This window comes from Manis javanica, chromosome 9 (genome assembly GCF_040802235.1).
Source record: "Manis javanica isolate MJ-LG chromosome 9, MJ_LKY, whole genome shotgun sequence".
Lineage (NCBI taxonomy): Eukaryota > Metazoa > Chordata > Mammalia > Pholidota > Manidae > Manis > Manis javanica.
Window position 1 is genome coordinate 55,316,546 of NC_133164.1, and position 14,018 is coordinate 55,330,563.

The 14,018-nt window shown below is 44.5% G+C and overlaps 1 protein-coding gene and 1 long non-coding RNA gene across 5 annotated transcripts in view; one reads left to right on the plus strand and one right to left on the minus strand.

Annotated features, from left to right (window-relative positions):
• The window catches only part of ERICH6B (glutamate rich 6B), a 56,214-nt gene extending 46,345 nt beyond the window's left edge, over positions 1 to 9,869 (minus strand). For 3 of the 4 annotated variants that reach the window (XM_073212604.1, XM_073212605.1, XM_073212601.1), the window contains exon 1: positions 9,740 to 9,869. The gene's annotated coding sequence lies outside the window, so the exon portion shown is untranslated. The remainder of the gene's footprint in view (positions 1 to 9,739) is intronic. The other variant, XM_073212602.1, reaches the window with a different exon arrangement.
• Positions 9,870 to 10,062: 193 nt separating this feature from the next.
• LOC118969030 (uncharacterized) lies at positions 10,063 to 13,381 on the plus strand. The gene is made up of 3 exons (XR_005056914.2): positions 10,063 to 11,309; positions 12,104 to 12,139; positions 12,840 to 13,381. It is a non-coding gene; the product is annotated as an uncharacterized lncRNA (long non-coding RNA).
• The last annotated feature ends 637 nt before the right edge of the window (positions 13,382 to 14,018 follow it).

The window sequence follows — 14,018 nt, forward strand, 5'->3', positions numbered from 1 at the left end:
TATCTCCAGTGCTTTTTGGAGGAGGTGAGGTGTAAGTCACACATGAGGTGACGGTGGAGGATACTGTCTTTGTGGCAAAGGGTGAGCTACGGGGAAGTTTTGGGGCTTATGTCTATGTTCATGGCGGCCCCTTCTATTTTAAAGGAGTCCCTCCAGGCTTATTTTGACTCAAAGCCACAGGACTTACTATAGCTGTTTGAGTCTATGCTCCTAATGACATCTCTATAAACCAGAAGAAGAAGGAATGGGCCAAGGACAGCAAGAGTAATTGGAGAGGGAAGTCTGTTCTGCCCTGGGAGTGGTGCAGGAACACATAGAGGCACCAGCCATTCCATCAAAGGCATGCTTACACTTCAGGGATCACCTATCTTTCATTTTTTCGCGCTTAAGATCAAAGATCAAAATCAGCCAGTCCCCCAGACAGCCCTGCACGCATTCACCAACAGCATGCTGTCAGTCAGTGTTAAGAGTCTTTTCTTTCCATTTTCTCATCAGGCCTTGTAAAAAGGCTCCAGTTGCATTCTCTCTCATTTCACAGATCAGAAAATAAATTACACTCTAGATGTTCTCCTTTTAATTCTAGAAATTTATAAGAAAAGCCATCAGGCAGAAATAAATAGTAATGGCAACCTGATCCCCAGTGTCTGAGGCCAGCATTCTGGTTTTGACTTATGATTCAGATCTTGACTCATTTTGACTCTACTTTCTGACAGATTGCAGGTTAATTTCTGTGGTCACAGCAGGAAACATCAACTTTATAATACCTGGTTAAAATCAGCTCATTGACCTGTGGACCAGCCTCCAACAAAGCAGGCTGGCAGACATATTTATTCAGCTTAAAGAATTTAAAAAAGTTAGAGCGAATATTTAAAATTGGCAGTTTAATTAAAAAATCAGGACTCTGACTTCTCTTGGAAATAGGAGTCTCAGGCAACCCTGGGCTCACTTCCCTACCTGGACACGGCAGTGCAGAGAACTGCACTTTGCATTTCTGCTTCTGTCCCCACCAGCACCTGCAACCAGCTTGATTCTCAGGCAGCATTTTCACCACATGGGTCCTGCTGTTCTTTTTATAGTAGAGTTATAGTTCTCTGTCTCTATCAAAAAATAAAGCCATGTTTCTAGCCAAAGAGGTAAAACAAAAGATGCACTAGGTCCCCTCCTTTGCCTAGGGTGCATTGGTCTTATCTTTTTGGCCCCTGTATAGAAGTGGGGACTTTGCACAAGGCTTTGTGTTTTTTTACATAGCTCAACACTGAATGCCAGGCCTAGCATGGTGTCTGACACATAATGGGCATGCAGTAATAACTATTGCATAAATAAATGAATGAAAAAATGGAAGAGATGAACAAACAAATAAATGTAAGAGCAAAGAAAAAAATTAATAATGTGCTATGCACTTTGCCAAGAGTATTTACTGATTATGTGCATACTATTATTTAGTGCAGAAGACTAAAACTTTCTATTAGAGGTCAACAAACCACCGCAATCTTACAGATTTATATCTACATAAACCCCTTTCATACTGTGTTTGAGGTTTTCTTTCAGATTTCATGTCATCCTGAGGGGTTGAGGCGAGGATCCCTGAACATCCTTGGTTGAAATAAAGGAGGAAGATACCAGTAACTAAAACAAGTTTTTAAGGCACTGGCTTTAGTTCTGACAGCCTCTTCCACACCTTCTAGCTAAACAGTCATTCTGGTGATAAAGTAAAGAGGATGAGAATAGGAGGAGAGCGAAGCTGGGTTTCTGTCGGAGACAGAGACTTTCCTTTGTGCCTAGAAAAGAATAAAGTATTTTACATTTTAAAAAATTTAAAGATTCATACAAATCTGGTAAAGCAAGAGACTTTAAGAAAACCAGGGCTTATAAAGGTTAGGTAATTGGCCTTTGGCCACAGCTACCAAGCCCCATATTTAGGATTCCATACTAGGTCTGTCCAACTCCAAGTCTAAACCACACTGCAAAAGAGAAGATGAGCAAGATATGTTACCTTTGTAGTCGTTACAACTCAAGTGCTTAGTGATTCCTTCAAATATTTAGAAATTCTAATGGCAGTCATTCAAAAGAATAGAAAAAATAGAGTTTTTACTTGCTAAAAGGAAATTCATTTAGATGAAAAGATATCATCAGGTAAAAGTTTATTGGACTAATTTTCAAGAGTCATAAGGAGACTTTGAATGGACCCTCCTCAAATCTTTAGATTTATCAGAAACCAAATGGGGTCATTGATAACTGTTACAGCAGATACCATATTCATTTTCAGGTAACTCAGATCCCAGTGGAAGCAAATTTTGGGTGTGCCCTGTTGACCAGGTGTGCTGAGGCCCCTGCGCTCTCCATGCGTGTGCGCATGTGCACAGGTTGCCTTATGGGGCCTTGTGGCAGGGGAACTACCACGCTCCTGCCTGAGCTCCAAACTGAGTATGTGATTTTGAACACGTTCGCTGCTCCTCCCACACATGTGTTTAGGCTTCTTTTCTCATTTCTAATATTAATGGACTGACCTAGAAGAGCTCTAGGTTCCTTTTTGCCCAGAGTCTCCCTTATTCAAAACCCTTGGGTCCAGCTGTGCTGTGGAATTCAGACTTGCTTCTGATCAAGACTGGCCTTATGGTGAATGAATTATAGATGTATTTCAACTCTAGAGGGGTCCAGGTCAGCACCCTGTAGTGAATCATATTAGTACTTCTGTAGCAACACAAATTTTCACAATGAGTGGATAAAGAAAAACTATAAATAGCCCCACATCAGTTTACGGTGCATTGTGCTTCCAACTGAGCTCTAGCAGGTCAAGTTTTATGGCCAAAGAGTTTGCCACAAACTTAGCAAGAAGTTCAGGTTTTCAGAACTTTTTGGATTATAGAATTTGTGGAAAAGGGATTTTAATCCTGCATTTACATTTCTTTGGGTGCCCTTTTGGTGGTCACATCTCGGATTCATCTAATGCTGTGCTCTTGATGGGAAAGAAATGCAATGCATTTAAAATGCAGTTAGAGTAGGAAAATAAATTCCACCTCATGGAGATCTATCTTGACATGTTGGTTTTGGGATCATGGTGTGGCTGACAGGGAGAACAAGAATTATTTGCAGTCATGACTGTGGAGCCTTCGAGATGCACAACAATGCAGCAACAGTTATACTTAGTTATTTATGTTCACGGCTGAGTGCTTACAATGTCGGGAAGTGAACTAATCCAAGCCTAGAGATTGTTCAACAATAACAGCTGAAAGGAAAACGTTTTCTGGTTAGCTCTTAGTTACCCAGAAGTCAGCCAGAGGATACCTCATTTCCTAAGAACACTGGATAGTGGAGCTTTTTCCTATGCTACTATTGAATAAAATTTATTTTTGTAGTACATATTTCTTCCTTCATCTTCCTTGGTCAGTATCTCTCCTTAAATGTTCACCATGGACATCAAACCTAAGCAGCCCTCACTTATAGTGCTTCCCCTGCCACCCTATCTCTGTCACTAAATGGTGTGACCAATCCAAGCCTGAAGGCTCTCTGGGTACCACAGAGAATTCACAGGGTGCTGTTGTAGATTTTATATTTTTGAGGAAAACAGCAGCAGTCGACATCTGTTGGATATTACATCTGTTACTAACTTTAGATTATGCTGCATTCTTTCCAATGATGGCATATTTTGCAAAGCTAGGTTTTTTTTTGGCAGTCATTACGATAAGAAGCAAATACCTTGCAAAAATCAGGGTTGAATAGGAAATGAGGGTGGTAATGTGTAAACTGATTGCAAGATTGGAGAATGGACATACACATTACCTTACTATAAGTCATTGTGGCTATTTAAGAATGAAATAAAAGTGTTATTTATTTCTTTCAATTTCTGTATGGTGTTGTGACATAAACATGTGACGTAAGGATGGGACACAAATATTTATTGAGTTATTTGGAAATAACTGATAAACGATCACTGTTAAGGATTTCTTTGGGTCTGGGTGGGGGGTACAGTGAAAAATTGACTGAGACATTAAGGGTGCTGTGAATTGAGAAAGTTTGGGGGCCTTTGGTATAATTCACACAGTTGCTCAGACACAGAAACTTGGGGTCAACCTTTATTCACCCCTGCTTTGGCTCTTGCTTTCCAATAATCCATTCTTTAGAGAGTTGATCTTTTAGACATATAAATTAGATCATGTTGTTTCCTTATTGAAAACCCTCAGTGGCTTCCTCTTCACTCTGAAAGGCCTCCAAAGCCTGCCCAGGTGGCCCTGGTTCCTTCCTCCCTCTCCTGGGATCCCAGGCCTCCCCTTGCTCACCACGTTACACCCTCTTCCCACCTCAGGGTTCTTCCGTTAGTCCTTCCCATTGTCGGGGAAGTTCTTCATCCAGATCTGCAAATGCCTGGCTCCTCCTCCTCAAGTTTCAGCTCAACTGTCACCTCCCCAGAGAGGTGCACCTTCCGCGAGCAATTGATTTAAAATTTCCCCAGAACCACCCTCACCCCCAATCACTATGTATCTTATGTTGTTTTTCTTTATAACATTTGCTTCATGTTCATTGATCTCTATATTGGAGAACAGAAACTTTGCTCTCTTGTTTGCCTCTGTACTCCTGCCACCTAGAATAATGCCTGGCACAGAGTAGTCAAGAAATATTTGTTGAAATGAGTAAATGAATGATTATTTCATGTGGTTGCACAGCTCCTAATGGAGAAGATCTGGAAGTGTGTTGGGAGGGAAGAAGTCAATATTTGACTGGACTGATAGATATACTAGTATATAAAGTATATGCTTATATACGAAATGTTTTTATAAGCTTGGTAATCAAATCAAGGGTTTCCTATATTCTTTGGGAAGAGAGAACTGATAATTACCCTGCATGAACTACATTTTTCTTAGTAATACTGATTCTTTATCATAAGTAATTGTATTGAGTTGAATAGTTAGTGAACCAACTTCATCATTTCATTTTGTTATTCATCATAATAAGCAAGCTCCTCCTATCCTCTCTTTTTCTTTCCTTTTCTTTAATTAAGAAAATGAGATGAAGATATATAAAGGAACATTTCTGCAACTACAGCATTCAGACAGAAGTGGGAGTGCCGTTGTTCAGCCTAAACCCACCAGTATGTTTTCTTGGGCAACATAAATCTGGAAAGAGTGCACCATAAAGTGGCAGTAGGAACCAGTGTGGAATTATTCAGCATATCTGGAAAATAGCAATGGGGATGAAACAGAGCTTTCTTTAATAAGATTAATTCTGAAATACTAAGAGCTGTTTGGCCCATCCCCAAAGAAACAAGGCATTTGTATCTATGTAAGATTAAAAGAGCTTTCACACAAAGCAATTTTATTTTTCAACATCAGAGTTGCCTTGGCAAGGTTACAGGCAGGAGACATACTGCAACCAATGCAGGGAGGGCAGGACTGCTTTTCAGAGGAGACAGAGAGCTCAGCTGGGCAGTGTATCTGTAGCTGTCACTACGCAGGACACACAGAACGCTGTTCTTCCAATCATGGGATTGTGGAGAAAGGGAAGCCAGGGGTTAGGGGGCAGGTCGACAAATACCCAAGACAGGTGGCTACCCAGTGATAACCTGGATTTCCAGGGATGGAAGCTCAGTGCTTCCTGAGGCAGGCTGCTGGATAACTCCCATAAATAATAAGCAATGATGATGATGCTGGTCATAATGATAAGGAAGATCACAGCCCCCATTTTTATCTGCCAGGCCCTGTATTTAGCCTGTAACAAATTATGGATTTCTGCTGCTAAATCTTCCTCCCTTGGGCTTTGAACCAGCCTTCCCGAGTCTGCTGCCTGGAGCTGCACACAACATATTTGCTCCACAGCAGGCTGCAAATATGTGAAGGTAGCTTTTATGTTCTTTTACCTGTTTTTTCTCTTTTTGTGTGTGAGCTAAACTTAAATTTATTTTTTTGAACCTGATACAGGTATTTAGATGGATAAGTATTAAATTTCATCTTGCTGGCTTTGCCTCAGCCTTCCAGGCTGCTCAAATATTTGTGAATCTGATTCTATCATCCAATGTATTAAACAGACCTATACAATGTGCTGCTGAAAATGATCATCTTCCAAGTCTCCCTCCCATCCCTTTTCTCTTTCTTGCCACAAACAATTATTAAATATTTTCCATGTGTCAGATGCAGTCAGGCACTGGACCTGCAAGGTTGCATAAGGCACACCTATAGACCTCAACAAGGCTTCTTGCTTAAGCAGGAGACAGAGAAATAAATTAAAATACAGTATAGTTGTTATGTTATGAATAAGAAAGGAGAATATCAACATGAGTGGGAAGAGTAATTATCTATTAAGGGGAGAAAGTAGAGAGTAAGAGAAGGCCAGTATCACCTCTGACTTCTGGGGCGGGGGGCCCATGTGGGAAATGGACCATCTCCACTTAATTAAAATCTAGCCAAAGAATGTTCCAGGGCTGGGAGGAGGGGGAACAGTCTTTAATTACCGTAAGGAAATGGTAAGAGAATTCTGTGTAGAGGATGAAGATGAGGGAAGCTTACTTATGAAAGACGCTATGTTATTACTGCCCAGTGTCACAGGCTTTCCTCCTCTCTCCTGACTGCTTGATCAGTGGGGCTACTCCCCTGTCAACCCCACAGGACCTCCCTAAAGAATTAAGTTCAGCTGCTTGGCTACTGTGTCTAAGTTTTCACATGGTGGACTGCAGAAGCAGGGAGCATGCTAGATTGCAAGTAGAGACCAAGGTGGGATGGAGAGAGAGAGAGGAAGGGGGTCATTTGTGGCCTGAAAATGCCATTAGTCACTGGGGAGGCTGGTAGGATCAAGGGCAAAGGGGCTTTTTGCTATGACTGCTTATTGGGTTCTTCCAAGCATAACCGCCCAGTCATTTGGAGGCCATCCTCAGTGTGACAACTGGAATCCTCAGGAGTTCAGGCAGAATGGCCTGTTTGCTCATGTCACAGAGGCCAGAATGGTGATGGGAACCTGCAAGTTCTTAGGAGTTCGGAATTTTGCAGGAGGAAGAACAGGTGATGACTTTGATAGACCCATTATCCCATGGTGGACCCGTTCCCTGTTCAAAGAGGGACATCCCTCAGGCAGTGAACCCCTCCTAAGAAACCTTTGTACCCAAGAGGCCACAGAGTCCTGGGAATTAGCGGGCTCTGAGCCAGTGCCAGGTGCCACCTGGGAGCTGACTCCAGAATCCCTGGGACCCTGTAGATAGCTGGTTGTGTAGACTGATTTGGTTAGGGCTAATGAGTTCCAGTATTGTCAGGGATTCAGAAAATTATGACCGGGGTGAGGAGTGCTGATAGTGTTTCTTTCTATAAGAGTGTGTGCATAAACATGATCCGGTACAGCTCCCAGGGTACTGGGTGCACAGCTGTGGGCTGCTGCAAACCATACACACACAGCTGAGCTCCGAAAGCCAGGGCTCAGAGCAATGCACCGGCAGAAAGCTGAAGGTTACCACAGCCACTGGTGAGGACAGGACTGGAGATCTCTGATGGGTTTAGAGCTGAGAGGCAGGCTCAGGACTCAGGGCATGTTCCATAAGCATCCCTTTCTTGTGAAAGGTGAAGGCATCAGTCTAAAAGGGCACACATTTCTGGCTCCATATTTGGGTTGGGTTTGTAGGGATAAAATATGAAAAACTGAATAAACTTATTAAACTAGCACTTCCTTTTTCAGTAAGACAGGAAGAACACAGGCACATGTTTCTAGGCTAAGAGATTTTGAACTACACAACCTGTAAGTTACCTAAGAGTCTAGGTAAGCCCCTAAGATCCAGGGGCAAAGCAGCAGGTGCTTGGTTGAGGATTCAGGGCTGAGGACTGTGAAGCCTGAGCAATTTGCTGCTGAGGCCCTACTTCCACATGAGCCCCAACTACATCAGCAGAGATAGGAGGGCAAGGTTTCATCCTGTGTCATGGTGCAAAGCCTTGAGCTTTGGTAGATAGCTGTATACGATCCTTCCAGTAGGAGACTGGAGAGAAATTTGGTTCTAGGACAGGCCTCTTATTCAGAATCCTACCTGTAGGGCTCATGTCTTCCCTGTCAATTCTTGATGTGCCTAGAAGTAGGCCCTATTAACAGTTACATTATTTTGCATTAAGAGTCAACTTAGAAAAAGGACAGGCCTTTGGGCTGGTCATAGATTACCTGTAGTTGGACTGGGCACTGAAAACCTCTCTGAGCTATGACTTGAGGACTCAGGCCAAGGAGCAGTCCTTCTGCCTGGGGGGCCTCTTAGCCTGTGTTTCCATTTCCTCTTCATTATCGACTGCAATATATTCATAGTCCTGCTTTATTTTCTGGAGAATACAGTATATATTTCTGTCAACTCTTCTAGGATGAGATTTCTGTCTGTGGTCTCAGCCTTGCTTTTGAATTTCCTTATTGCTTTCAAGCAGGTCTGTTCATTCTTTAAACCCAACTCAAATTCACCTTAGAAGTGCAAGCCTTCTGGAAGGAGTCTGCCCTCTGCCTCCGGCCTTGTGCCCTTCTCTTCCTGAACTGCCTGCATTTGTAGGCATGTCTGCCTCACCCATGACACAGGAGCCTGGCACAATGCCTGCTGTGTAGCAGGATTCCAACAGAAGTCTGTGGACTGAACAGATTATCCATAGAAAGAAAGGGCTCACAGGAGACTGACTGCCCACCAAGTTTCTGGTTTGGACTTTTCAGGACTCCATCTACTTGATTTTCCCTCTTGCTATAGAGAGACAACCAAGAGATGAGTTGTGGCGGGCTGGCAAAGATGCAGCTGCTGAAGAGAATGGGGTGGGCATGGCACCCTGGGGTGTAGCTCGGGTGTCGCCCGTGGAGGCTCGGAAACCCTAGCTGGAGCAAGGGTAGACATCTCATTTCTGTAAAGGACCCAGGGTGTTCGACACTGGACCTGCAAACACAAAGCCTTGTTGCTGTTACTGTCCTCAGTAGCTGTTTGTAACCTCTCTAACTGGAAGGATTCTTGGCTGAAGGTAGCTGCTTTCCCTCTTTGGGGAGCAACCAATGGCCTACTTGGGCGAGTTCCGTAGCACCAGGCTGGGCTGATCTGGATTCATTTAAAAATGCCATTTAAAAAAAAAGTCAAAAAGTTCTGTTGACCTCCCTTAGACCAATCAGTGCAGTCCGTTTTTAGCAGCGTAGCCACTCTCCTGTACTCATTAAAACAATTTCCCGTTCATTTTTTATACACAGAATTTCAAATATATTCAGGTTTGAACTTAAAGGAGGGTGACCTTCAGCCAGCGATCCGCACAGAATACCTGTGGAGCCCCAGCCATCGGCCATTTCCTCAGGGCCTCCCTGGAAGGCTAGGGAGCTGCTTCTCTCCCCGTTTTAGAGGTGGAGGGAGGGAACACAAGGAAACAGTGGTTTGCTTTGGGTCACAGGAGCTGGTTTGTGGGCAGGGCTGGAATCTTGGATTTGGGGAGTTGTTTTCCTGCTTAGTTGACTGGTCTGTGCAGGCTGAAAAGGAATAAGTCATACCATCCATACCCATAGTTTTTCCTTAAACGCAGGGTCAGGGCCCTCCGGAGCGAAGGGACCCAGTCCTCCCTGTTTTGCAGGAGTATCATGAGCCGACACCGCCTTTGCAACGGAACAGAGGCAAAGAGAGACCGAGAAGCCAACGGGGGGAGAGAAAAAAAGAGGTCTGCGCCTTGACGCGTCTTTGTTCCCAGAACCCCAACTCTGCTCCCCACTCCCCACTGCCTGGCGGGGGCTGGAGGAGGGAGTTGGTTTCCCAGCACACGGCCAGGGTCCCCAGCCTTACCCGAGCCCGGGCGGTGCAGATCCCGCGCGATCTCCTGGCCACCGCGTTTGCTTTAGCTCCAGTTACCATGGGAACGGCGCCCTCCGGGGGCCGCCGCGCGGGGCGTTCCAGGCCTCGGGACCTGCCCTGGGCTCCCCTTTTGGAGCCTCTCCCCCCGCGGGGAAACGCTTGGCCCAGGCATCAGAAGCTGGCAGAAAGATGTCATCGTCTGCGTCATGGCCAACACTCAGGTGTCCCGAAATGCAGACTGTGGACGGCAGACGGCCCGGACTGGGGCCGGCGGGCACCAGCCATACCGCCAACCCACACTGGGGTCTTGGGCAGAGGCACGGCGAAGACTCCATGGAGTTTTTGTTTATATTACGTATTGTATATACTTTTTGTAGCCTTGTTTTTCTAATTACAAACTCAGGCCATGTCAGCTTTCCTGAATCCTGGGCCCCAGCGCTCAGCTTGGTGGGTGGCCGCCAAGGACAGACTGGCCTGTGGGCTGCCATAGCTGATACTCTCACTCCGTCACTTCTTCAGGGCGGGCTTCAGGGTGGGCTGGTAGCGCAGTGGATATTCTCATGAGGATCCCTGAGTGGATTCACTTGGGCTGGTCCCAGGACAAAGACCCCTAAGCAGCGTGGAGGACCTTCAGCTTACTCTCCGGTGCTCTTGGGGGGCGGTGCAAGGAGCTGCTCAGGGGAGACGCTGCAGGAAGCCAGTGAGGTCCATGTGTCCTGGCCTCTCTGAGGGGACTTGATGGGAGTTGCAGCGTGGCTCACACGGAGCAAGGAGGCCAGGCTGCAATCCATGTCTGGTCAGTTGTTACAGAGTTCAGAAGAAAAGGACTTAGACCTTTGAAGTGCCAGTAATTTTTTGTGATTTCTTTATCCATTCTAAATACTTTAACACCTAATTGTATTTATAATTTTTATCTTTTTTCTTTAAAAGGGTCCACCAGATTGTAAAAGCTCCAGGTATACAGAAAACCTGATAATCCTGAGAACCCCATGCATACCAGGAGTGTGTGCTGCTAGGTTTCTTCATATTGCCTCCTTGCAAGTCTGTGCCAGGCTTTGGGGAGGGTGTGGGAAAAGGGGAGTCCAGTGGGAGAGGCATGGACACAGAGAACCTCGGTGGTTTGTGGTGGTTCTACCTCTGCTTGGTGGTCCCGTAGGAGTTCAGCAATTGTAAGGTGACCAGATAACTATTTCTGCCTCTCCCCCTCCTTCCTCTGATGTGGATGGAGAAAGTTGGAGAAAAGCAGAAGAGAGGCCAAGTCCATACCAGTATCCTGGGTGGCAGGCAGCAGGGTCCCTAGTGATCTGGGAGGAATGTAGGAGAAACAGGAACACAGAGGATGCTACTAGGGGTCCAAAGAGCTCTTTGAATCTTTGTTTCTAAAGGATCTTGAAGCCCAAAGGAAGAACCTGAGGCTAGGTGATCACAACAGTTTTTGCTGGGGAGGATGGATTAAACACTCCTGTGTGTACACCTCTTGATTATATGAGGGGCCAGTGCCAGAGGCCGGCTTGGGGGAACTTTTATAGTCCTCTGTAACCTTCATCAGCTTCACCTGAATGTAAGTAAAAATCTACTTGGTTTGCAAACAGCTTCAAGACCAGTTTCCTAGCCCCCCTGTTCCACTAGTCTATGGCCCCCAAGGCCCTGTCACGCACAGAAATCTGTCTGTTCCCCAGCCTGGTGACTGGAATCTCCAATGCCCTCCCCATTAGGCCTTCCACAAGATGGCGCTCATAGGTTTTTATTTAAATGTTTGATTCCTTTGTCACCAACATTTTATCGAATGCTTACTATGTGCTAGCATTGTTCCAGGAGGTGTTGGGGATAGACTGAACAAGACAAAGTCCCTGGTTACAAGGACTTTACAAAGGCTGTGATTTTTGCATTTTCAGAGACAAAACTCGACTGTGGTATAGCTTTCCCTATTTATGTTTCTGGTGTGTATTTTTGATAGTTCTGCTACATTTTTTACTGTTGCACACTTTTTTGCCTCCAGACTTGTATGGCCTGGAGGAACTATAGACATTTTTGTTATTTGGCTGAGGAAAGGATTAACATCTCTTTCTGTGTAAGCCACTGTCAGATCTATCCTTTCACCAGGAAAACCTACATTTTAACTTAGACAATTCCAAATTGTTGCTAAGCACCAGTTTATCATACTGAGGTTTCTCATTCTGAGCTCTTATCATTCTGAGCCTGGGATTCTCTGACCATCAGTAAGCTCACAGGTCCTTTTAAAGAAAAATTCTGGTAGATCTTTCAGGCATTCCAGTGACCTGCTTCCTAGTAGGATAAGATGGGCCTTGATGTGGATAGAGAATTTATCAGACTCTTTTTTTCTTCTTTTAATAGCAAACTGTCAACCCTGCCATCCAGCTACCCAAGAGAGTAAGTTTAATCAAAGAGCTCACTCTTGCCAGAGGCAAATCTGAGCTCTTATTGAGAGAAATAGTCAGAGGTCTGGTGAACTGCCGTTTCCTCCAGCTTCAGTTAGCTCTGTGCTTGTTCTAAGTCAGATTCCCATAGGCAGCGTCACTTATGACATTTACTACACCAACTTGGCTGCTTCTAGAAATGCCTTCACTTCGCTATGATTGAAGAGTGTGCCCTTGATCTTTATTGCAGACTGATAAAAAGATGGTCATAAAACAAATGTTTCTGTACTTTTGGCAAAAATAATTGTTAAAGACCTTGTCCACCTCACCATTCCATGTCCTTTATATGAGTTCTAATGAGAACCCCAGATTCATATTGACCATTTCCTTGACTTGACATTTCTACTCGGGTGTCCAACAGGGACACCTCATTTAACATGGCTACAATCAAACTCCCGATCTTCCCCCACCCTCTCTTCCTCTCTCAGTCTTTGTCATCTCAATAAACAGCAACTCCACAGCTTAGGCCAAGCACCTCAGAACCCTCTTGGCCACTATCTTTCTTGCTTCACATGTAACCTGTTATCAAACCCCTATTGCCTCTCTTTTTAGCACACGTCCGGAATCTGATCATTTCACACCAGCTTCTCTTGTCTGCAAAATTTCACAAGCTCCTAAACTGGTCTTTCTACTTCTGCACTTTGCTCTTCCAGAGCTGTATTCGACACAGCATCCAGAATGATCCCTACAGTGTGCCGGGTCGCGATGCCTCCGATCAAGATCTGCCTGTGACTTTCTGTCTTACTGGAAGCGAACAACCCAAGATCACCATTTCCTGTCCCTCCCTTCTTGTCTCTGACTCGATGTCCTCATAACCTCCTGATCCACGTCATGGGAGCCACACTGGCCCCAGCTCGGGGCAGCTGTCCTCCCCAGACAGCCACGTGGGACTTCCCTCTCCCCCTTCGGGTCCCTCCTCAGACGTCACCTTCTCAGGCGGCGGTTTCCTAACCACCTCATGAAAACTGCAGGCTCCTCTCTGAGCTCTCTCTGTTCTCTGTCCCAGTTTCATTTCTCTCCATGGTACTTATCACTATCTGACACATGATTTTATTTATTGTCTGTCTCACCCTATTGGAATGTAAACTCCCTGAAGGCGGGAATTTTTGTCTGTTCTGTTTTGTTCACTTCTGTATCCCACCAGCTAGAATATTGCCTGGTACACAGTATGTACTCAATAAATGTTGATTGAATAAATGATTAAATTCTATGAGAATCAGTGCCAGGAGAAAAAGTATCTTTTTTTGTCCAAGTTTTATTTCCTTAGGCAATATGACTGATGTGTTATACACTGTAATTTCCTTTTTGGTGTCACTCCCAGGAGGTTCAAAGTCAAATACAAAAGGAGTTACAATTACTGTCTCACCCATGGTCTCAAACTCAGTAATCTTCCCCTCTGTATGTTTTTCATTGCCTCACTTTTAACTTTTATTTGAACACCTTTGTGTATATCTGTATCCTCAGGTAGTTTTCATAGAACTTTAAGCTTCTAGTAAATATTTGTCAAGTGAATGCATTGTATACCATTTTAATCCTTTGGGAAATAAGTGGGATATAAATAATAAATTATTAATGATAGCTGGTATGACTGAAAAATAATGGGTAGAGAGAAACAGGTAGTGATTAGAGGGGAGAGGCTGGTGGGGAAGGAAGCACTTCCCATGCGCCCTGTTGTGGGTGAGCATAAATATCCTCCAGACTTGGACCCTATGCCAGTGATGGGGGAAATACGAATAATTTTGGTGGTACAATAGGCATAAACTGGGACTGTCTTGGTAAACTAGAACAAAAGGTCACTTTAGCAATGGTTAATATTTATTAAATAGTAAATA